Genomic DNA, 24,465 nt, shown 5'->3' with positions numbered 1-24,465 from the left:
TTACAAAGTCAGATATACAGAGAAGAGAGACAGAGAGGAAGATCTTCCATCCGGTGATTCATTCCCCAAGTGAGCGCAACAGCCAGTGCTGCGCCAATCCGAAGCCAGGAACCTGGAACCTCTTCCAGGTCTCCCATGTGGGTGCAGGGTCCCAAAGCTTTGGGCCGTCCTCCACTGCTTTCCCAGGCCACAAGCAGGGAGCTGGATGGGAAGTGGAACTGCCGGGATTAGAACCGGCGCCCATATGGGATCCCGGGGCGATCAAGGCAAGGACTTTGGCCACTAGGCAACTCCGCCGGGCCCTCTACTGTGGTCTTAATTCCTGTTATATCAGCCTTGATTTGCTTTATTGCTGCTATTTCTTGTGTAACATATTCTTTAAATTCTTTGAACTCCTGTATGTGTTTCTCACTGTTGATCAGAAGCTTTATAACGAGTTTTCTGAGTTCTGTGTCCCCCATTTTCTCGATGTCTTCCTCAGTTAACTCTGAGGTCGGCAATGGGTTTTGTTCCTTTGCAGGGGAGTCTTCAGTGATATTCATTGTGCCTTTGTGTTTTCTTTTGCTCTTGATCATTGTACTTCTGGTTATCAAATTCTTCTACTTGGGGCAGGTTTCTAAGCTGTGTCACCCACAGGTCTACAATGCGATTTTACGTATTGCAGTTGGTACACAGCTCTTTGCTTGCAGCCAATTGTGCCACAACCTCCAGCAAGTTACAGGTCTGGGTTCTTATGTTAGATTTCCACCATGGTGTCCACAGCCCCAGCTCCTGGCTCACCACTCTCCACCTCCTGTGATACCATGCTGAGGCTGTCTCTACAGTCTTTCCCCCACGTCCGGTTGGAGCAGGTCCCAGGATTAGAGACACCAGGTGTCCTATAAAGCTAGGTTGTTGGAGGCGCTGATCTTGCTGAAACCTGTTGGATGTTAGGTCTGGGTGCCACACAGACCTATTTTGGCTGGTACAATGCCACAGTCAGTATTGTTTTCCTGTGGGACCAGTGCAATCCATGGAACTCATTGAGTTCTCATGAGCTCAGCACATGCACAGTTCACTGTTGTCCCCTGTAGTCCTAAAACTTTTGCCACAGTGTACAAAATGGCACCTGATGTACCACTACTAGAGTTCTTGATCTGCTGGCCATCAGATCTGAGGGCTACTCAGACCTATCTTGGGTGGAACCTGTAGGATGCCACATTGCTGCAGTTCACCTAGCCAGAACTGAGTTCACTCCCAACTCAGCATATGCTCAGTCCTTTCCCTTGCCTTTGCCTCATTATGCAAAATGGCACCCAGTTTGGCTCTAGGGGGCTGACTGGGTTGTGAAATCCACCCTGTTCTCACACTGCCCATCTGGGATCTGCCGCTCTGTCTCTGCTCCTGGTCAAATCAAACAGACCAGCAGGACAGGCAGTTCTTCGGGTTCACCTGCCAAGCTCCCAGTGAAAGTCCCTTGCCACCTGGCTGCTGGTGGAGTTCAGATCGCTGTTAGCTGAATGCCTCTGGAGTATCAGTCACTGCAACACCACACCATTGTTTTCGCTGCTTTCCTCTGTCCTGTCAGCCTCCAGGCACCCCTCTGCTGTTGTTCTGTCCTCTCCTATTTTCTGGAATGTGCCCTCTCTGCTTCATACTGGTCAAATGTTTCTCCATCTGTTTAAACATGTCCTTACCCTATTCCACCATCCTGATTCATGTTCTATATCCTAATAACAGGAAATGAGTTTTAAGTGTCCTTGAAATATTTACCCAACAAAAGACTATCAGTTAGGACTTTCAATGGATTGTTGATAGCGAATGCATTAAAGATGCAGCCTTTTACAAATGGTGATAGAATTGGCTCTCCACCTCCCAAGCAATAGTAAGCGTTTTGCTTTCTTGTTTGCTTGGTGTTTGGTCGTTGTTATTCTCTGTTTTTATCGTTTTTTTTTTTTCCTTGCCAAGTGTTGATATCATTACCTGATGGAATCCTAATATGGCAACAGATAAACATATTACATTTTAAAAAAGAACTAACTGGGGCCTTGCGCAGTAGCCTAGGGACTAATGTCCTCACTTTACATGTGCCAGGATCCCATATGGGCACCATTTCCTGTCCTGGCAGCCCCACTTCCCATCCAGCTCCCTGCTTGTGGCCTGGGAAAGCAGTGGAGGACGGCCCAAAGCCTTGGGACCCTGTACCCACATCAGAAACCTGGAAGAAGCTCCTGGCTTCAGATCAGTTCAGTTCTGGCTGTTATGGCCACTTGGGGAGTGAACCAGTGAATGAAAGATGTTTCTCTCTATCTCTCCTCTTCTCTGTGTGTATGATTTTCCAATAAAAATAAATAAATAAATTTTAAAATTTATTTTTTCTTTTTATCTCTCTCCCTCTCTCCTCTCTCTTTTTATATCTCTTTCTGTCTTTCTCTTTCTCTCCCCCCCTTGCTTCTCAGATAAATACCTCTTAAATTAAAATTGCACTAATCAACCAAACTGAAACCCACTAACCTACCTTGCCTTGACTATTTGCAGTAAACCACAAGAAAGACTCTTACCCAAGCCATTCCCTCACTCTCCCTGCCTACACTGGGGCCTCCCCACACAGCCCCCAAGGCATCTCCTCTCCTTGGGGAGGGGTTTGGAGAGGGTTACAAACCATCTTTCCAGTGACAGTAGTCTCCAAATCTCAATGCATCACCATGTCTGAAAACAGTAAAACCTGCTGATAACAAGTGTTTACAAGAAATGTGAAAAAATGTTGCCTCATGTACAGCAGCTGGTATGAATATAAGTCATTAAAATCATGTAAGAGAACAATTGAATAACCCCAGGGAGGCTAAAGATTTTAAAGAATCTATTGGGAATACTTTCTCAAAATAAAAAAACAAAATGACAATCCGGAGACCACTGGAGTGTCCCTAAGTAGGAAAATGGATAAACAAATTGATACAAGAGTGCACTGGCAGTTTAAATGATCAAATACAACATAAAAAATGTCAAAAGCAATTAAGTGCATATGTTGACATCCTCACACAGTAGGATAACATGCATGCGTGTTAGCAGAAATGTCATTTATAAGTCTACTCACATTTGGGAGGTGCAGCAGCAGCAGCATCATTCATGTGGGCAGGGACTTAGGAAGATGAAAGAGGGGTGGGAAGAGAAACAGACACCAGCGCCTGGCATAAACTTTTTCTTTCCCTAAACAGGAAGGACAGAGTAGAAGCACATTATTAATGTGTCTTTTAAGCATAAATAATAGTTTTATAATTATCCTTTTGGTGTTTCTGTTTAAAACATTTCATAATTTTTCTGATTGAAGTATCACAATTTTTCATTCTGAAAAGCCTGTGGCTTATTGTTTCCATCTTAAAGAAAAATGAAACTCACATTGAGAATTTAGCATGTCACCAACATACAGACACTTGTATGGGTAGCTCTCTGGAGACAGCTCTCTTCACTACAAAGGTGACTGGGACTATGATTTTATCTGAAGTTGGTCTCTCCCACTCCTGCTCAAGGCAGCAGTCTAGAAGCCAGCTAGTCCAAGAGGTCAGGTGTAGGTGCTCACCTGCCCCAGTCCTAACCACCTACCCCATCCTGGGCCTCTCTCCAGCCCTGACTGCACCATGATCCTGCTCGTCTTTCCTAAGTTCCTAGCTGAGTGATAGGGCAGGAACTGATTCCTCCTGAAATTCATTTTCCTGGGAAGGGAGTGACTGATGACCCAAGTACTTAACCCCTGACACCCATGTGAAAATCCAGATGGAGTTCCAAGATTCTGGATGCAGCCATCTAGGCTGCAAACCAACAAATGAAAGTTTTCTCTCCTTCTGTGTCCTTCTGTCACTATACCTTTTGAGTGAATAAGTGGACCTTAAAATTAAAATATATATCCATGACATTTCCACAGACCCAATAACACTGTTCCTGGCTACATGTCCCCACAGCATGGCAAATGCACGCTCACATACCTGGGCTCAGCTGGGTTCACTGCATCACACTCTTGGCAAATGCGCCCTCACATGCCTGGGCTCAGCTGGGTTCACTGCATCACACTCTTGGCAAATGCGCCCTCACATGCCTGGGCTCAGCTGGGTTCACTGCATCACACTCTTGGCAAATGCGCCCTCACATGCCTGGGCTCAGCTGGGTTCACTGCATCACACTCTTGGCAAATGCGCCCTCACATGCCTGGGCTCAGCTGGGTTCACTGCATCACACTCTTGGCAAATGCGCCCTCACATGCCTGGGCTCAGCTGGGTTCACTGCATCACACTCTTGGCAAATGCGCCCTCACATGCCTGGGCTCAGCTGGGTTCACTGCATCACACTCTTGGCAAATGCGCCCTCACATGCCTGGGCTCAGCTGGGTTCACTGCATCACACTCTTGGCAACCACAAGGCACAAGCTTCCCCAGCAGTCCTTCCACAGACGAGGTCTATCCTTCTGGTGGAAGGTTATTCAGCCTTCCAAAGGAAGGGAATTATAACACACAGCAGTACACAGCTGCACATTAAAGGCATTGCACTCAGTGAAAAGAGATGGCACAAGAACAAGTGAGTAGATCGTGTTTCATGGGCACTGAGTCCCTCTGGGACCCAAGAACTCTGGAGACAGACGTTGGTGATGAATGTCACTGACATTGGTGTGAATGTCACTGACCAATACACATGAAAAGGCCTAACGGGTAAACTTCCTATGTGTATTTTATCACATTGAAAAAAAATCAAGATGTCAGTACCTCAGTTCAGAGTGACTACCTGATTTCTGGTGTATGTCAGATAGGACAGAAGACCTTATGTAAGCAATTCTTGTCTAAAGGGAGGGTGGCCTCCATCAGTCACCATTGTTCAGGCACCTTCCTTTCCCTCATAAACTGCAATGGGCACTCAATGGCACACTTGGAGGACAAGCCAGTAGAACAGTGTCTGGAAGGAACAGTGTTCCCTGCTCCTATAAAGCCAGATTGACTAGCATATTGAAATGAGGGCCAGAGAAGCTGCCCAATCCAGTAGCCAACCATCCGTGCAACCTGTGTATATCACTGTCTATTCATCCAAGCTGTTCTTTGTGAAGAAGTGTTGTACCAGAGCAGGGAGTGATGAAGGCACATTTTCAACCACGTCAGGTTTGGGTTGTACCAGGGCAATGGGAGCGATGAAGGCACATTGTCAACCAAGACAGATTTGGGTTGTACCAGAGCAGGGAGCCATGAAGACACATTTTCAGCCATGTCAGGTTTGGGTTGTACCAGGGCGATGGGAGCGATGAAAGCACATCGTCAACCAAGACAGATTTGGGTTGTACCAGAGCAGGGAGCGATGAAGGCACATTGTCAACCAAGACAGATTTGGGTTGTACCAGAGCAGGGAGCGATGAAGGCACATCGTCAACCAAGACAGATTTGTCACCTTCTGTGATAGATGCAACATTCGCTTCAAATTTGAGTCTTTGAGGTGGTATATTAATTCAGTGTTTCCCCGAAAAACATACATGCAAAATCTCTTCTTAGACCACACATAGGAAATGACATTAACAAGGACTTTCTTTTTTTTTAATTATTTATTATTTAACTTCATTAATTACATTGTATTATGTGACACAGTTACATAGATACTTGGGTTCTCCCCACCCCTCCCCAAACCCTCCCACCATGGTGGATTCCTCCACCTTGTTGCATAACCACAGTTCAAGTTCAGTTGAGATTCCCCCATTGCAAGCGTATACCAAACATAGAGTCCAGCATCTTATTGTCCAGTCAAGTTCAACGGCTTCTTAGGTATACCCTCTCTGGTCTGAAGACAGAGCCAGCAGAGTATCATCCCAGTCAATTGAAAGCTCCAACATACTATCAGCAAAAATTTACATCATTATGGAATTAATTGACATAGTAATGAGTAACCAATATGTTAAAGATAAATGCGAGTTCCCAGCCACCTTCTGTGACCACCTCACCTATACTTCAATTTTAGTTTATACACAACATATAACATTCAAAACATAACATGTTATACATAACATCATATCATCTTAAATTAAGGCAAACATGTGGTATTTAACCTTTGGGGATTGGCTCATTTCCCTTAGCATTATGGTTTCCAGTTTGGCCCATTTGGCCACAAAGAACTGCATTTTGTTTTTTTTAATAGCTGAGTAGTATTCCATGGAGTAGATGAACCATAGCTTTCTTATCCAATCCTCTGTTGATGGGCATTTTGGTTGCTTCCATGTTTTTGCAAAAACAAGGACTTTCTTATTGCCTAGTTCATACTGCCAACCTGGAAAGGGCACATTCCTCACCACAGCCTACTTTCCTCTGAAAGGTGATAAAGCCTTCCTCTTGGACTCTGTTGGGGTGAGGCAGAGGAGGGAAAGAGCAATCATGGAAATAACTTTGTCTTGATATCACCTTTTCTTGTTCCAGAAGGCAAAACAAGATTGCAAATGAGTGTAGTTGCTGTCTCCATTGTTTGATATTAGCATCCCTATCATCAGAAATGGTCTATTATGTCATTGCAGTGCTTTCTGACATCTCTGGATGAAAAGGTTGTGGGGATCCACACATGACCACATGCACACCAGGGGTGGAGGATGCTATACCTGTACAAATGAGTTCCTACTCCAGCATCAGGATCTCCTCTGTGCTGGACAAAATCCTTTGTAACAGGAGGGTCTGTCTTGTTTACGAAAACCAGCTCACTTCAACATCACACATCTTCTCTTCTTGGCCAGGCAGAGAAGGCAGGTAGGCAACTGTTGAACAGCGCTTTGTTCACGAACAACCACAGCATCAACAAGAACACTCCTGGGCCCTTAGTTACCCAACCAGGATCTTCAGGAAAAGCACAGAGCAATGGAGAAAGATAATTCACATTGTGATATTTCAAATAAATATTAGGGGATTTGAGCCTGCAAAATTACTTTTCCAAATAGGAAAGAAATCCCGAATATCTACAACTGAGAGCAGACAATGTGAAAGGAAGATTTTAGTCCTATGTATAGGAATCATCTCCTGAATTGAATAGCAATATATATTCAATATTAAAAATATAATCAACACAGAAACTCACTCCCTAAAAAGTATTGTTGGTCTCTGCTTTTAGTGAACAGTGATCTGAATGCACCAGTGGCCAGAACTCCACCAGCAACCATATGGGAAGTAGAGTTCACTGAGAGCTCAGGAGGTAAACCCAGACAAAGAACTGCCTGTCCTTCTGGTTTGTTTGATTTGACCAGGAGCAGAGACAAAGCAGCAGATCCCAAATTGGCAGGGCAGGAACAGGCTGGATTTCACAGCCCAAACCCCCAGTAGAGCTGAATCAGGTGCCATCTTGTGCAGGGAGGCAAAGGCTATACGACACTAAGCTAAGAACAAACTCATTTCTGGTTCAGTGAATTGCGAAGACATGGCATCCTACAGGTTCTACCTAAAATAGATTTGGGTAGCCCCCAGAGGCAATGGCCAGCAGATCAGAAACTCAAGTGGCACATCAAGTTCTATTTTTTAGAGTGTGACAAAGGCTTTGAGACTGTAGTGCAACAGTGAGTTGCACATATGCTGAGCTGGGAGCAAACTCACTGAGCTCAGGACCTTGCACTGGCCCCAACTTTGGCATCTTACAACTCAAAATAGGTCTATGTAATCCTCAGACCCAACAGCCAGCGGGTTCCAGGAGGTCACCAACAACAACAACCTATCTATATAGGACTCCTGGTATCTCCCTAATCCTGGGAACTGCGTGAACTGAAAGAGGGAGAAATGTTGTACAAACAATGGTGCAGCAACAGCACAGGATCACAGGAGGTAGAGTGCTGAAGCAGAAGCTGGGCTATGGAGACCATGGTGGAAATCTAACGTAAGAGCCCAGATCTCAAAGTCCCTGGAGAGAGTGACACCAGTGACTACAAAGAACCGTGTACCAACCACAATAAGTAAAGTCAAATTGCAGACCTGTGTGTGACACAGATTGGAAACCTGCCCTAAGAAGAATCTGCTAACCAGAAGTACAATGACCAAGAGCAAAAGTAGAGACAAAGGCACAATGAATATTACTGAAGACTCCCCTGCAAAACAGGAAAAGTCTTTGTTAACCTCAAAGATAACAGAGAAATATATCGAGAAAATGAGGGGTACAGAATTCAAAACATTTGTCATAAAGCTTCTTGTCTACAATGAGAAACACATGCAGGAATTTAAGGAATGTGTCACACAGCAAATAGCAACACTAAAACAAAATCAAGCCAAATTATTGAAAATGAAGGAACAAGAGAGCAAATTAAAAATTCAGTGGAAATTCTCAATAATAGAAAGATAATTAAAGATGTTCTCTTGACAGAGAAAAGGAATAGTACTCAACAAAACCAAAGGCAAATGTGAAGAATATCCCAGTAAAATAGCAATGGAAGACTAAATCAATGAACAATCCATTGCTAAATAACAGGAACAAATAACCACCTATTTGTATTAATCCTGAATGTAAATGGGTTAAACTCATCAATGAAATCTCATAGATTAGTAGACTGGATTAAAAACATGAAACCCATCTATTTGTTGCCTACAGGAGATACATCTCACCAACAAAGATCCGCAGAAACTATATCTCATGGATTTTGATGTTTTTGTTTTTAGTTTCTTTTCTTCAAAATGCTTTTTTTCTCATTGAATTCTTCAGTGACTCATAGATCAGTCACATTATTCTAGCAGATTCTTGATTTCCTTTTTCATTTCCTCAGCGACACATCAGTCATTCAGTAGCATAGTTGCATGTTATTTAACTTCATGGCGTTGTAAATTTCTATTTTTTTTCCTGATGTTGATTTTGCTTTGTGGCTTTTCATATGGGGGAATTTATGGTGACTCTGTAGTGGAGACTGACATGTCCAGATGTGAAGATATGGTACAATGTGAAATTCTACTTCCAGATCAAGGATGAATTCCCAGGGAAGCTGTTGGATGCGTCTTGACAATGGGGTGCTGGACTCTCTGCCATTGTCCATGCCCACAATGATGGGATTATGACTGTTTATGAGGAACTACACTGTTGTAATGATATGGGAGAACTCAATATGACAGAGAGGATTAGATGAGGGAGGAAGAGCAAATCCCAGGGCTTATGGAACTATATCATAAAATGATAATAATAATAATAAATGAAAAAAATTTAAAACATTGTATTTCAGTGTATGTCCTTACAATGTCTTCATGTGTTTGAATATGCAGTTTATGTATTTATGTGTATATCCACTTTAGAGCTGTCCTGTTTTGTTAATATTTTTCTCAGCAATCCATTATAGCTTCCATGTCAAGTAGTAGTATACGTTAAGTACTGCCATAATACATAGTATTCTTGATGGTACACTTTTAAAAAGTAGCACCATAGCTTACTTTAGTAATTCCTCCGCTGTTCAAAACTTAGATCATTTTCAGCGTTTCATCTAATAGACAAGGCTAATGTACTCGCATATTCATCTTTATGCAACTTTGTAATATTTCCTGAGGACAAATTCCTACAAGTAGAATTATTGTGTGAATTACTGCACTGAGCTCTTTAATTAGAAAAATGATAAACCTACAGAAAAAAATTGTAGCCATAGATATGTGAATTCCACGTACCATTCATCTGCATTCACCAATGGTTCACGTTTCTCTGTATGGGCTTCCACTTCCCTCTCTCGGTCCCACTCCCCTCCTCCACCCCAGGGCATTTCACCCAAATATGCTTTAGCATCTTTCTTAAACACAAGGTTCTTCTGCAAACCACCATAAATGACTAAACTTGGGAAAATTAGTGTTAATGCCACTCCAACCATGCTCAGATTGCCTCCAAAGCCACAGTGTGTTTCTTCCAACCACAGGGTAGAGATTATGAAAAAGCTGAACCCCTAGGAACCTCAGAAAATTTAGATTTTTTTTCAGATCAGTTCTTTACAAAACACCCTCTCTGTTTCAATTTGTTTCCTTACGATTCAACTCACACAAATGGGTTTTAGCAGCAGAACAGGTTTTTAATAAAGGCCCTTACAGTGGGAGACCCACAAGGTCAGCTTGTTAAGCTTGATTATTTAGTTTAGGTGTTGCCTGCAGATTTTTGTAGCTACAATTGTATCATTTTGCTTGGAACAACATACACTGCTACACCATGGTGGCAACCTATTGGCCACTTCGCCTATAGAAGGATTGGCTTACTCCTAAGCAATAAGCAGAAGCTAGACATGTTATTCTTGGGACAAGAAGATGCGGCAAAGGGCTCAAAGTTTTACATGTTCCTAAAATGTTGATTCAATGTACTTTTTGAGGAAATATATGCTTATATACTTTCATTTTCTTACCAAGAACGTCAGGAGGCACAAGAAGCACCTTCGTTCCATGCTTTCCAGGAGAGGTGAATGCTTTCAGATACATTGTTGATTTCTTTCCCAGGAACCAAGAGTTTAGCAATGCGGGGAATCCAGGGCTGCTGTTTTTAATCTCACCGTGCCTGCAACTGTGCCATTTTCTTCTCGCCTCAACCGTCTCTCCAACCTTTGAATCTTTCTGCCAGTTGCACTTTGTGTCCTCCACGTGCTCTTTTCATCTGGCGCTGACTTTGTCTCTGTGACCTCTGCCTCTTCTGGTTTTGGAGTTGGTCCCTCCTTGCTCACACTCAGGACTTCCCATTGCACATGGTACTCCCAGTCCCCTAGGTCCTGTCCAACACATCTCCACAGCAGAATCTGGACTCAAAAGGCCCCGATGCAGGACACAGAGCGTAAGATGAGCACAAGATGCAATGCTAGATGATGTGGTGAACTAACATACAAGGAGCTACAGTGGAAAGATGCTGGTTTTCTTTTATCGATCCTAGTTATCTTCCTACTGTGAAAAAAAATAGGAACAAGAGGGAAATGAAAAAACTGCTAGCCTTTATGATTCTTGAACTAAATTAAGACACAATTAGACTGTGGAGCTTTACTTAAGTCATCTTGCTGCTGGTACAAGCTTGAGTTTGCTTTGCCTAAAATCAATGCACACTTCTTCCATTTGTTCTTTACCAGGACCAGGTGTTGTAGCTACAAACTTTCTCCCTCACTCCTTCCCAACCACCTATTTCCCCACTCCAGCTAGCAATCCTATCTTCTAACTTGTAACCCTGGACTTGTTCATACCCTCTCCAGCTCCCACCACCAAGTCAAGGGTTGGCTCAAAAATCAAAGCCTTGGCCCCATACAATCTAACTCTCATGCTGGGGTTTCTGATTTGCTGTGTAATGGGACCTGGCTCCTGGAACCTGAGTCTCCAGCCAACTGCATCAGGCTGCTCTCTCTGCTTCTTACACACTTCCTGCCTGAAGACTGCCTGACTTTGGATTCAGAACACACGTTTTACTAATCTAGTTAGCCGGCTCTGACAGGAAGGTTTGCAAAATTCCAGTAACAGGGGACGAACCGATGTTAAGGTGATTAACCTGATATTGCAGCTTTCCACTCCAAGAATAATAAACCAAATATAACTTGCCATTCTCTCATATCCTTGATAAATTGCAAAGTTCTGTGAAGATACAGTTAGTAAATGTCTTAGACTTGCGAGCCTGCAAGCCAAGGGGCAAAATCAAAGATATTTTATAGTGTCTTTTTTTTTAATATACTTTTTATCGTATTTTTGTTGACAATCTTTACATAGTTAATTATGGTAAAAAAAAAAAAAAGGTTCAGGGGGTACAGGGAAGTGGGTAACAGTATTATGTCCATATTGTTTCCATCATGTATCTGAGGTAAAGGGGGATATTGAGGGATAAGCCCCACCTAGTTTCCCACCCACCCCAAGTCCCGGATGTGGGGCATGCTCTGAGATCCTTGCTCAAATGGTTTTAATAGTTCTCGAGTTATGAATCGCTGCCAGTTTTACTCGATGAGGTTGTCCACTGATTGACACAGTCCATCATAGAGTCCTCATTTGCCCAGTATTTCACTGCCAACATATACCTGAGGTGGTTGATTGACTTGCTCTGTCCTCTGTCTTTTCCTGGGTAGGGCTCTGAGTCCAGCAGTTCGATTGGGGAGATCTCCAAAGAAACCTTGAAGTATTCCCAGACCAGATTCTTGTATGCTCCAGAAAGCACAGGGCCCGGCACAGTCCGTCACCACGATCAGCCGGTAGTTTCAATCGCTGGGTTGGTTCTGTTTTCAGTCCTGATTTCCACTGGAACCAATGGGTGTTGCAGTCCAGCCTGGCCCTGCCCAGCACACACTCGGCCCCCACATCAACCAGTGAGAGCTGCAGCCTAGTCTGGGCGACCCACAATAACCCCCACCAGGCCCGCCCCCTACCCTGGTTTGCCAGTATGTATAGCAGACTAGTCCAGTCTGTCCCCCATCCAACTTGGCTCTTGTACTTGTCAGTGGGTATTAAAGCTTAGTTCCATCTAACCAACTCAACTCTCCAGCACTCACAGATGTTGTTGAGTGCCTCTCTGTCTAGCCACTCCAGCCCCCATCTAAGTTTTCATACCCTCCCGCGGGAGTAGTGACCCAAGAGGGGGGAACCCACTATTTCCCTCCCAGGTCTCTCTCAGTCCCGGTTTATGCACTCTTTGGGTGGTTCTGTGGTTTGACTTGACAGAATTAGTCCCCAGTGCCAGCTTCTGCCAGCTGATGCTGCGGTTAAGCCCAAACATCCCTCACCCACTCTAATTTTTGTTTGCACCAGCAGGAATAATCAGCCCAGCCTGGCTTTTTCCTGATCTAGTCCACGTGCATCACACAGGTGTTGCAGCCTTGCTTAGTCTGGTCTGTCCTCATCCCAGCTCACACTCTCCAGTGGGAGTAGCTGTCTGGCGAGGGGACCAGCCCCTTAATCCCCACGCCGGCTCTGCCCCTCCCTTCCTGGATCTCACGTGTGCTGGTTGGGTGCTGCAGTCAAATCCAGTACAGGCAACCTCACCCTAGCGTTCCATAGTGTGCACTGGTTTTGTCGCGACCAGTCTCGGCCTGATCCACACGCTGTTCTGGTGCTCGGATTTGCCAGTGGATGACATGAACTGATTCAGCCTGGTCTGCCCCTGACCCATGCCAAATGTATGCCAGTGGGAAACTTTCCATGGCCTGTTCTGGGCTGTTTCCTATCATGCTTCTTGCGTTTACCTGCAGGGACTGTGTCCTGCCAGAGGAGTTGCCCAGGCTCCTCCATCAGAACCCCTCCCAATGCCAGATTTTGCGCATACCAGGGGGTCCTTGAGCCAGCCCTACTCAGTTCTCATGTCCTAGCAGGAACAATGGCTTTTCCTGGCTTGCTTTCACCCTGTTCTAGTTCTTGTTGTTGGATGTTTCAGCCCAGCCATGGCTCGTCCATACCCACGTACAGCTCACACATGGCTCAGTATGGGGTTGAGACCCATCCTAGCCAGTCCCACATCCACCCCGGTTTTCCAGGACACCAGATGGTGTTGGGGTCTGGCCTGGCCCGATGCATCCAATCCCAGCCGACACTAGTGCCTCGGGAGACCGCAACTGTCTCCTAGATAGAATGCAGCCCCCATTCCAGCACACGCACCCCTTGGTGGGAACCTCAACCCAGTTAAGGTGTCCCCTTACCTCCCCAACTGGACCTGTTCCTAGCTGTAGATCATGCGCCTGCCAGTGGTTGCTCTGACTCAGCTTGTCTCAGTCCCTCACTTGTCCTGGCCTCTACCTTAGACAGTGTGACTTAGTGTCCTTGACTCAAGTAGCTACCTAAGCAGCGATTCAGACAACCAATACCCCAGAGCTCCCTGGCCAGGTGGCCAGCAGGCAGAACCTGGCACCACGTGGTACACTGGCCGCCCTGGGGGAGGCCGAGGACTTGTTTACTGCCTTGCGGCAGTATCTTTGGCGTGAGCCCCCAGCATTGGGTCCAAGCCGGCAGGGGCACCCCCACAGCTGCCACACTGTGAGGACCGGCACTTGCCCCCCATCCCAAGGCCCGAACCCCCCCCAAACTCATCCTGCCACAAGATATTAGCAGCTGGGCGGAGTTAGGAATTTTAACCCAGTTCCCAAGTTCCCTCATGGCGTACTTACCCTGAGGGAAGAGCTCTCTTGGGTCCTGGGGGAGGCCGAGGACTCGTTCACTGCCTTGCGGCAGTGTCTTTGGCGTGAGCCCCCAGCATTGGGTCCGACCCGGCAGGGGCACCCCCCACGGCCGCCACACTGTGAGGAGCGGCACTTGCCCCCAATCCCAAGGCCCGAACACCTCCCAAACTCACCCTGCCACACTGATATTTTATAGTTTCTGACAACAACAAAAAAAAGTCTAAACTGGTTAGGGATAAAATTAAAAATGTAATAATTGAATAAAAATTTTCACAATATAGATCTAGTATTGAGAAAAATGAAAGTTTTTTTAGGAGTGGGTAATGTTTCATTTAATTCGGAATTAAATTCTTTGTTCCTATCCTGGAAATTAATTGCAAATGGTCTTCTATTAAACACTGATTGGCAGTCAGACTTGGTATAGTCAATTGATGCTGTCTTCACATGGTTGATATAAATCCATGAACATATGAGACTTTAACTGAAGATGTTCTGAGAAACAATACTTCAGAACAGTCTCTGTGATTTTTACACATCACCATCTATGGTTGAATCACTACAGTGAAGCAGAGAGGGAGGCTCCCCATTGCATAGCCAAATTCCCTTTGAAACAGGAACATTTGCTCTTGCGCTGAGATCCCAAAGATACAGCTGGATTTGTAATTTGTGCTTAGAAACTTACAGAAATAGAAGTCCTGCCACTGATTTTAATTTTTGACATCAGTGCAAGAATACAGAGCAGCTTGATGCTATCTATGGTTGAATCATGTTAGCTGTCAAAATTACCTCACAGCAATGTAAGATCCACACAGAAGCAATGTTTTCCTGTGCAAAATTAGGTTTCATTTCTGCAAACCTGTAGCAGCAACTAACTTCTAGTACAGGTCTCTTGATGCAATGGTTTAGACCCCCTCACACCAGGGCTGGTTGAGCCCTGGCTCTGCTTCTGATCACAGCTTCCTGCAAACGTGCACAGTGGAAGGGATGGTGGGTGTTAGTTCAAATGCCTGAGTCACTGCCACCCACTTGCCAGACCAGAACTGAATACCCAGTTCCTGACTTCAGTCTAACCCAGGCATAGCTATTGTGGGCATTTGGGCAGTAAATCAAGAGGTGGATATCTCCCTCTTTTTTTCTTCTCTCTCTCTCTCTCTCTCTTTCTCTCTCTCTCTCTCTCTATCCCTTAGCTCTTTCCGACATACATAAAAATAAATGAATACTTTTCTGAAAATTAATACTGTCTAGAGTCAGGCAATGTTTAGTAATAGCAGACAACAGTTATCATTCAGAAAAACAAAATTTAATATTGACTCCAAAGCTTGGCTAAGTTTCCAAGAGCAAATGAAGGGCTGGCCTTTGGTGCAGTGGTGAAGCCACATCTGGTAACAGCCTGCTTCAAGCACCACTCTGTTTCCAACTGAGCTTCCTGCTAATGCATCCCTGCCTTCACTAACTGGGTCACTGCCAGGCACGTGGAGATTCAGACAGAGTTCCCAAATCCTGACCTCAGCCTGACTCTACACCAGCAGTTGCAAACATCTGGGCAGTGAATCAGTGGGCGGAAGAGATCTTTGCATCTGTCTGCCTTTCAAACAAAACTAAAATAAATAATTTTTACTTAAAATCAAGAAAAAGCTGGGGCCTGCAGAGGACATCTAGTGCCACAGCAGAAGATACAGGACAGAACAAATTGGACAACTATCCCAGCCAAGTGTTGGCAGCAAGTATCTCAGAAATGGAAACTCTGGGGAGAAATCAAGATGGCGGAATAGGGTAAGGACACGTTTATACAGACAGAAAAACATTCAATCGGGATGAAGCAGAGAGGACATATTTCAGGTTGTAGGAAAGGACAGAACAACAGCAGAGGGGTACCTGGAGACTGACAGACACAGGAAAGCAGTGGACACAACAGTGTGGTGTTGCAGAGATTCATATTCCAGCACGGTGATCTGAACTCCACAGCAGCCGGAACTCCACCAGCAACCAGGTGGGAAGGGACTTTCACTGGGAGCTTGGGAGGTGACCCCAAACAAAGAACTGTCCGTTCTGCTGGTCCATTTGATTTGACCAGGAGCAGAGGCAGAGCAGCAGATCTCAGACGGGCAGTACGAGAACAGAGTGGATTTCACAGCGCAGTCAGTCCCCTAGAGCTGAACTGGGCGCCATTTTGCGTAAGCAGGAAAGGGTAAGGGAAGGGAGAGGACGGAGCATGTGCTGAGCTGGGAGTGAGCTCATTTCTGACTCAGTGAACTGCAATGACGTGGCATTCTACGGGTTCCACCCAGGGCAGATCTGGGATAGCCCTCGGATTTGATGGCCAGCAAATCAAGAACCTTAGTGGTTGTACATCAGGTGCCATTTTGGGCACTGTGGCAATAGCTTTGGGACTGCAGGGGACAATAGTGAACTGCGCATGTGCTCATCTCGCGAGAACTTGCTGAGGTCCGTGATTGCACTGGTTCCGCAGGAAAATAATACTGACTGTGGCATCGTACCACCCAAAATAGGTCCGTGTGGCACCCAGACCTAACATTCAACAGGTTCCGAAAAGATCAGCACCACCAACAACCTAGCTTTATAGGACACCTGGCGTCTCTCTAATCCTGGGACCTGCTCCAACTGAAAGTGGGAGAAAGGTTGCAGAGACAACGTTGAAACCTCACCACGGTATCACAGGAGGTGGAGAGTGGTGAGCCAAGAGCTGGGGCTATGGAGACCATGGTGGAAATCTGACATAAGGACCCAGACCTGGAACTCGCTGGAGGTTGTAGCACAAGTGGCTGCAAGGAAAAAGGTGTGTACCAACTGCAATAAGTAAAATCGCATTGTAGCCCTGTGGGTGACACAGCTTAAAAACCTACCCCAAGGAGAAGACTCTGCTAACCAGAAGTACAATGATCAAGAGCAAAAGAAGAGACAAAGGCACAATGAATATTCCAGAAAACTCCCCTGCAAAGGAGCAAAACCCATTGCCAACCTCAGAGTTAACTGAGGAAGACATCGAGAAAATGGGGGATACAGAATCCATAAGACTCATTTTAAAGATTCTAATCAACAATGAGAAGCTCATGCAAGAGTTCAAAGAATTTAAGGAAGCAATAAAGCAAATCAAGGCTGGTATATCAGAAATCAAGAACACAGTGGAGCAAATTGAGAGTACAGTGGAGAGTCTCCAAAACAGAATGAAGCAAGCAGAAGAAAGAATCTCAAAATTGGAAGGTATTTCCCGTCATCAGGGGGAAGCAAATAAAAAGCTGGAAGCAGAGCTGGATCAGGCCAAACAAAGTATTCAAGAATTGAAAGACACTATAAAGAGGCCAAATATAAGAGTTATGGGAGTCCCAGAAGGTGCAGAAAGAGACGCTGAGTTTGCAAATGTATTTAATGATATAATAAAGGAAAACTTCCCTAATCTAGAGGAAGAATTGGGAAACAAGATCCAGGAGGGGCACAGAACTCCCAACAGGCTTGATCAAAAACATTCTTCACCAAGACATATGATCTTCAAGCTCTCTTCAATTGAACATAAGGAAAAGATCCTGAAATGTGCACGTGAAAAAAATCAATTGACATATAAAGGAATGCCAATTAAACTCACAGGAGATCTCTCACAGGAAACTCTACAGCCCAGAAGAGAATGGAGTGACATATTCCAGATTCTAAAAGAAAAGAATTTTTGGCCCAGGATAACATATCCAGCAAAGCTTTCTTTTGTCTTTGAAAATGAAATAAAATTCTTCCACAGTAAAGAAAAGTTAAAAGAATTTGCCTCTTCCAAACCTGCCCTACAAGGGATACTTCAAGATGTTCTCTTCACAGAGAAGAGCAATAGCACCTACCAAAACCAAAGACAAACAGGAAGAACATCCCACTAAAATGACAACAGAAGACTAAATCAACGAACAACCCATTGCTAAAATGACAGGACCAAAGTACCACCCATGTATATTAAACTCTGAATGTAAATGGCTTAAGCTCAATCAAACGTCATAGATTAGTACACTGGATTAAAAATCAAAACCCATCTTTTTATTGTCTGAAGGAGACTCACTTCAACAAAGATCAGCAGAAACTATATCACATGGGTTTTGTTGTTTTCTGTCAGTTTCATCTCTTCAAAACACTTACTTCTGAGTAAATCATTCAATGACTCGTAGATCATGCAGTGGCATCATTTTCTTCAAGAAGGTTCTTGATTTTCATTTCTTCAGCTACACATTAGTCATTTAATAGCATGTTATTTAACTTCTTGATGTTGTTAATTTCTTTTTTCTCCCAGATGTTGATTTTGTTTTGTGGCTCTTCATTTAAGGGGGTGTGTAGTAGCTGTGTAATGGAGACTGTCATATCTAGTAATATGTCATTTAACTTCAGGCATTGTAAATTTCTATTTTTCTTTTCATTGTTGATTTTGTATCACGACTTTTCATTTAAGGGAATGTACAGCAGTTGTGTAATGGAGACTGTCATATCTAGTAACGTGTCATTTAACTTCATGGCATTGTAAATTTCTATTTTTCTTTCTATTGTTGATTTTGAATCATGACTTTTCATTTAAGGGGATGTACAGTAGCTGTGAAATGGAGACTAACATTCAGATGTGAGGATGTAGTGTGGTATGCATTTCTACTTCCAGACAAAGATGGACTTACAATGAAGCTGTTTACTATATCTTGACAATAGGATTCTGGACTCTCTGCCATTGTCCGTGGCCGCTATGATGGACATATGACTGAGTATGAAGAACTTTATGTTAGTAATGATATAGAGGAACTGGGGGGAGGGGACTGGGGAGGGGATAAGGGAATATGAAACTGTATTATAAAATAATAACAATAATAAAAATGTATTTTAAAAAATGGAAACTCTAAGGAGGTCTATGTCAGCCAGCGGACCATGGAAGGATTTTCTCATCCTTGGAACAACAAAATCAGCAGCATTTCAGAACATCAAAACCACATGAGCAGTGCCCTCAAAGCATGTTCTGCTCTGGGGACCCTGGGATGACATCAGATAGTCATTCCTCATCCCCAGGTACTGATGTGGTTGGGCTGCTGGGAATGGCCACCTCCTCTTCTCTCCTTCCTTCCCCCAGATGCAGGAAGAAAAAAAAAAAAGAAAGAAATTTGGAAACAATGTTTTCATCCACTTCCCCTTATTCTTCAACCCTTCCAATCCTAGTAAGTTGTCCACATGGGCGTGCACTCTTCTCAACTATGTGAACATCATCAAAAATGAAATTTGAAAAAATTACAGGGCCTGGCACAATTGCTCAAGTGGCTAATTATCGTCCTGCAAGTGCTAGAATCCCACACGGGCACCAGTTCATGTCCCTGCTGCTCTACTTCCCATCCAGCTCCCTGCATGTGGCCTGGGAAAATAATCAAGGATGGCCCAAAGCCTTGGAACCCTGCACCTGCTTGGGAGACCTGGAAAAAGCTGCTGGCTTCTGACCTTAATATGGGTGCAGAGGGTAAGCACTGAGGCCATCGTCTGCTGCTTTCCCAGGCACATGGGCAGTGAGCTGGATGAGAAGCAGAGCACCTTGAGCCAGCACCCATACAGGATGCCAGTGTCACAGGCAGCAACTCATTATGCCACAAGTCTGACTCCAAGAGATTTTTCTATTGTAAGTTTCTTCTTGTTTAAGCCATTGCTTTCTGTAAGTCAGGTGTGGGGAGCGGGGTGCTAAAGCTGCTCCTGGGATTGGGAGGGGCCAACGCAAGATGGCAGCTGACCCAGGGTCAGGAGGCGGAGCTGGTCTCACCAGGAGGTAAACAGGAAGTCACAGGGATAGGTTAATGCCCTCGCTGTGATTACTGACCTATCATGTAGCGCCAAGTGGACCCACGGGGAGAAGTGATTGGTGGAGAACGATATAAAAGTAGCCGGTAACAGCTGGACGAAGGACTGGGACGACGGACGAGGATGGACGGATGGAACAGACAACGACACCAAAAAAAGACGGGGGGAGACGCGGAGACAGACTGGGGGGTGACAAGGAGAGTAGGGGGCGACGAGGAGAAAGACTGGGGAATGAAGCAGAGAGTACAGGAAGAAATGTGGGAAGAAGGGTGGCGGAAAAAGCGGGTAGGAAAGCTTAGACCAATGGGTACAGGAGCAGCGGAGAGAAGGTTTTAAACGCAGCCGCTTTTGGCAGTGTAGGGTCTAGTTGCCAGCTTTTCCCGGACCCTCAAGAGTTTACCTCGGCGTTGTTTTAATGTCACCGCTGCTGGGCGGCGGCGACAGTCAGGGACATTGTTAGAGGAGTGAGCCTGCTTGGGATGATACATATTGAGGGGTGTTTTTTTTTATATTTATTTTATTTTTTTTTTATTAAATTTATTCATTAATTACATTGTGTTGTAATTTCATAGGAACTGGGATTCTCCCCCCACTTCTCCACACCCTCCCCCCATGGTGGGTTCCACCACCCTGTTGCATAACCATAGTTCAAGTTCAGTTGAGATTCCCTCTTAGCAAGCATATGCCAAGCAGAGTCCAGCATCTTATAGTCCAGTCAAGTCCAACTACTTATTGGGGAGACCCTCTCTGGTCTGAGGGCAGAGCCAGCAGAGTATCATCCCGATCAAATAAAAGCACTAACATATTATCAGCAACAATTAACATCGGTATGGAATTAATTGACATAGTATTGAGCAGCCAATATGTTAAAAATAAATGCGATTTCTTAACCACATTCTGTGACCACCCCTTCACATTTCCATTTTAGTTTATCTACGACATATGACATAACATCCATAACATAACATGTTATGCATAACATCATATCTTCTTAAATTAAGACAAACTTGTGGTATCTAACCCATTGGGATTGGCTCATTTCCCTTAGCATTATGGTTTCCAGTTTGGCCCATTTGGCCACAAAGAACCGCATTTTGTTTTTTCTAATAGCTGAGTAGTATTCCATGGAGTAGATGAACCATAGCTTTCTTATCCAATCCTCTGCTGATGGGCATTTTGGTTGTTTCCATGTTTATGCAATTACTGATTGTGCGGCTATGAACATAGGAGTGCATGTTGGTTTCTCATAAAACAAGTGTTCTGGATATATTCCTAGGAGTGCTATTGCTGGATCATACAGTATGTCGATTTTGAGTGATACATATTGGGTTTTAGGCACAACTGTACTACGATTCTAACTGAAGTACAATCTTTGGCTCACTAGCTCAATAACAAAATAACCAATGCCCTAATATGCCTTCAAAGGATGACATCTGAAGTCCTCTTTTCCATCTTTATTCTTTCACATTGTTTTAACATAATGAAGAAGTGAGTAAATCAAATAAGTAAATAACATGCCAGAGCCTCTTGATGAAATCACGAGCCCACTGGGAATGAGTCACCTGACGGACAAGGTGCCGAGCAGGGGTGCGAAGCAGCAACAGCTGCTGTGAGTGCTTCGCCACAGCAGCTCGGCTGTCATGGACCTAAAGCAACAGAGGAAGCACACGCGTGCCTGCATGAATGGGCTTTGTACCACTGAAACTGCTCATGGCCATGAGTGTGCAGTCCAGTGCATTTCCACAGGTCACAAAATGCTAGTTGTCTTCTTAAAGTTTTTTCAGTCATTTAAAAACAAACTAAAAATTCTTAGCTCACAGGTCCTTCAAAGCAGGTGATAAGCTCAATTTGATCCACAGGCCAAGATTTACTCTATATTGAAAGAAACAGCAAGAAGAAAAGATTTAAGACATAGAGCATCTGGTGACATTATATCTGCCGCAGCACACAGGCTCATCAGATGGACCAGGAGAGGAGGGCGGTAGTGTCAAGGATGATTCTGTTGGCAGAAAACCCTGCAGGGGCAGTGGCTGTGGCCCACTGATCCCGCCCAGGAGCTAAGAACCACATCTGTTAGCTCAGGTTCAATTTGCATTTTTTTCAAGCAACTGTTAGATTAGGAGGCCATAAGTATGTGTGAATGTGCTATTATTTCTCTTCTTAACAAATAGAACTATTAGATGTATTTTTGAGTCCACAAAGACCATGAATAAAATCACTGAGGTGTTAAGGAGTCCATGAACCTAATGAATTCAGATGATGTAAGCCAGGGAAGGTCTTCTGGGACAAGTGGGGGTCTTTGGAAAGGCCAGTATTTGTCCAGACAAGTCAAAATCCCCAACCAGTGACAAATGCCCGGAATACTCCTTTCCTAGCGCCTTAGAGGGGAAATGAAGACATAGGAATGATGCAAAGAAAGTGAACAATAGAGCAGAAGGAGAAGGAAACAGAACAGCAAAGACAGGAGGGCCAGTGTATCCAGGCTACTGTGCTTTCTCTCCCTTCCTTCACATTCCAGCACCTTCTGTGCAGCGCCTCACCATCACTTCTAATCCCAGGCTTGTTTGTTGATTTGCTTAGGCTGTTACGCTGGAATTTGGTTCTATTGAATTCTCAGCGTGAAAGCAATCCTTGCTGAAAGCAAAATTGTGTGTAAAAATGTCTCTTCCTTTGGACGAGTGAGACAAGCCACTCTGGCGGGTGAGTCTAATCCCTTTGCTGTAGGTACGTGGTGCCTCAACACACCCAGGCTACCATGCATGAAGGGGCGGAAGCACACTGGGGCCAACACACAGAGGTCACCCACTGGGTGCTGCTGCATGGCCCTTCCTGCCGTGATCCAGGCACTGTCCCCACGTACTGCCTGCAGTGCCACAAGCCCTGGGAATCCCACTCACAGCCCAGTGCACCCCACCCTTCAGCCTGTGACATCACCGTGCCGTGCTGTGCCCTCTGCCTGCAAGGCCAGTCCTGCTACCCAGCTACCGGAAAGCTCTTCTTCTCTAAGACCCAGCCCAAGGGTTCCTGGCCCTGCAAACCTAATAAACAATTCCTCCTTTCCGACAGCTGCTGGATGCCGGCGCTGCCAATGGCTTTGAACTGCCATCTTCCATGTACATTTCCACCTCTTTTCTTAGGCCTTTCAAACACAACACTGTATCTCTTTCACCTTTGTCTACCCAACAGTTACTGGCATGCAGGAGATGCCAGCCGAGTATCTGTTCCTGGAACAAACGAAAAATTGAACATGGTCAGCATCTCTCTGGGGCCCTGGGCTGTCAGGGAAGGCTCAGGACGTGGCCAGCGTCCAGCTCCGGAAATTCAGGTAGCTCAACTGCAACGCGTCTGAGCTCCCAGGCTCATCACACTCATATGAAGCATTTCAGCTTTTCCAACAACACCAGACAAAGAGACTGCTTTTATGCCATGTTAGCATCACTTCTCAAATGGACTTCAGGAAAGGGGACACACACTCCTCAGCCTGCAGACATTGAACGTTAGCCAAAGCTTAGTGAAAACCCTTCCACAGCCCTCCCCAGGAGAATCTGGGGTATCAAACCACAGGTTCCAAGTTGACAAGTTCCTACCCATGTGTGAGTGTCCTGGGACAGTGCTTCGGTTAGAAACACCAGAAACCTACAAAGGGTAGTTATTAGGAGCTTGGGGCTGGCTTGTAAAAACCCTGGGAGGCTAAAGAACCAGGTAGCCTACCAATAAGGGTGACATGCCAGAGCCCAGCAGGCCACCCACATAGCAACAGCTCTGCTGCAGGGCCTTGCTGTTTGCTCGAGTAGCTCTTCAAGGAGTAAGCGCTCACGAGACTGTCCAGTGGCCAACCACTGGTGCCGTTCTTCTAGAGCTGCACGTGGCCAGCAGGAAAGGACCTGGACAGTTCAGTTTCAACAGTGGGAAGAGACCTCACAGTACCCCATGACTGCACCAAAGGGGGCTGACTCCCCAAAAGGGAGTGTGAAAGTAGCTAGGAAGGAGGGGAAATGTTGAGTGATGATAACAAATAAGTAAACACAATGTGGAAGCACTTTACATAGAAAAGAAATAGCAAGGGGATGTTTGTGTAGATTGTTTCCCTGAATGGAACCGCAGTGGTCATCTGTATGTAAAGTGCATGGGGCAGGTGTTTCGTGCGGTAGTTAGCCCAACACTTGGCCCTTTGATTCAAGTCCTGCTCCATTCTGAATTCTTGCTTCCTCCTAAAGCACGTGTGGGAGGCAGACGGTGGTGTATCAAGTAGTTGGATATCTGTCTCCCACTGGAAGATGTGGGTGAAGTGCTGGGCTCCTGCCTTCAGCCTGGCCTGTCCCAACTGTTGCAGGCACTAGGGCCGTGAGCTAACAGCTGAAAGATATCTCTATTCTGCCTCTGTATTCTAAATTTAAAAAATGATTTTAGAGTCAAATATTGCTCCTAACACATGAGATACCAACATGTGAAAAAGTTCACACTGCATAGAAACTCATCGAACTAACTTCCTTTCTTTTAGCTTCTCTGAGATATAAATGACAAATATTTTGTCTTTTAAATGTGTCTACCCTCCATTATGTGGCATTGCTAGTTAAACTTGAAAACTTTTGTCCTTTAAAATCTTGTCTAATTTGATCATT

This window comes from Ochotona princeps, chromosome 7 (genome assembly GCF_030435755.1).
Source record: "Ochotona princeps isolate mOchPri1 chromosome 7, mOchPri1.hap1, whole genome shotgun sequence".
Classification (NCBI taxonomy): Eukaryota; Metazoa; Chordata; class Mammalia; order Lagomorpha; family Ochotonidae; genus Ochotona; species Ochotona princeps.
Note: the sequence above shows the minus strand (reverse complement) of the source record.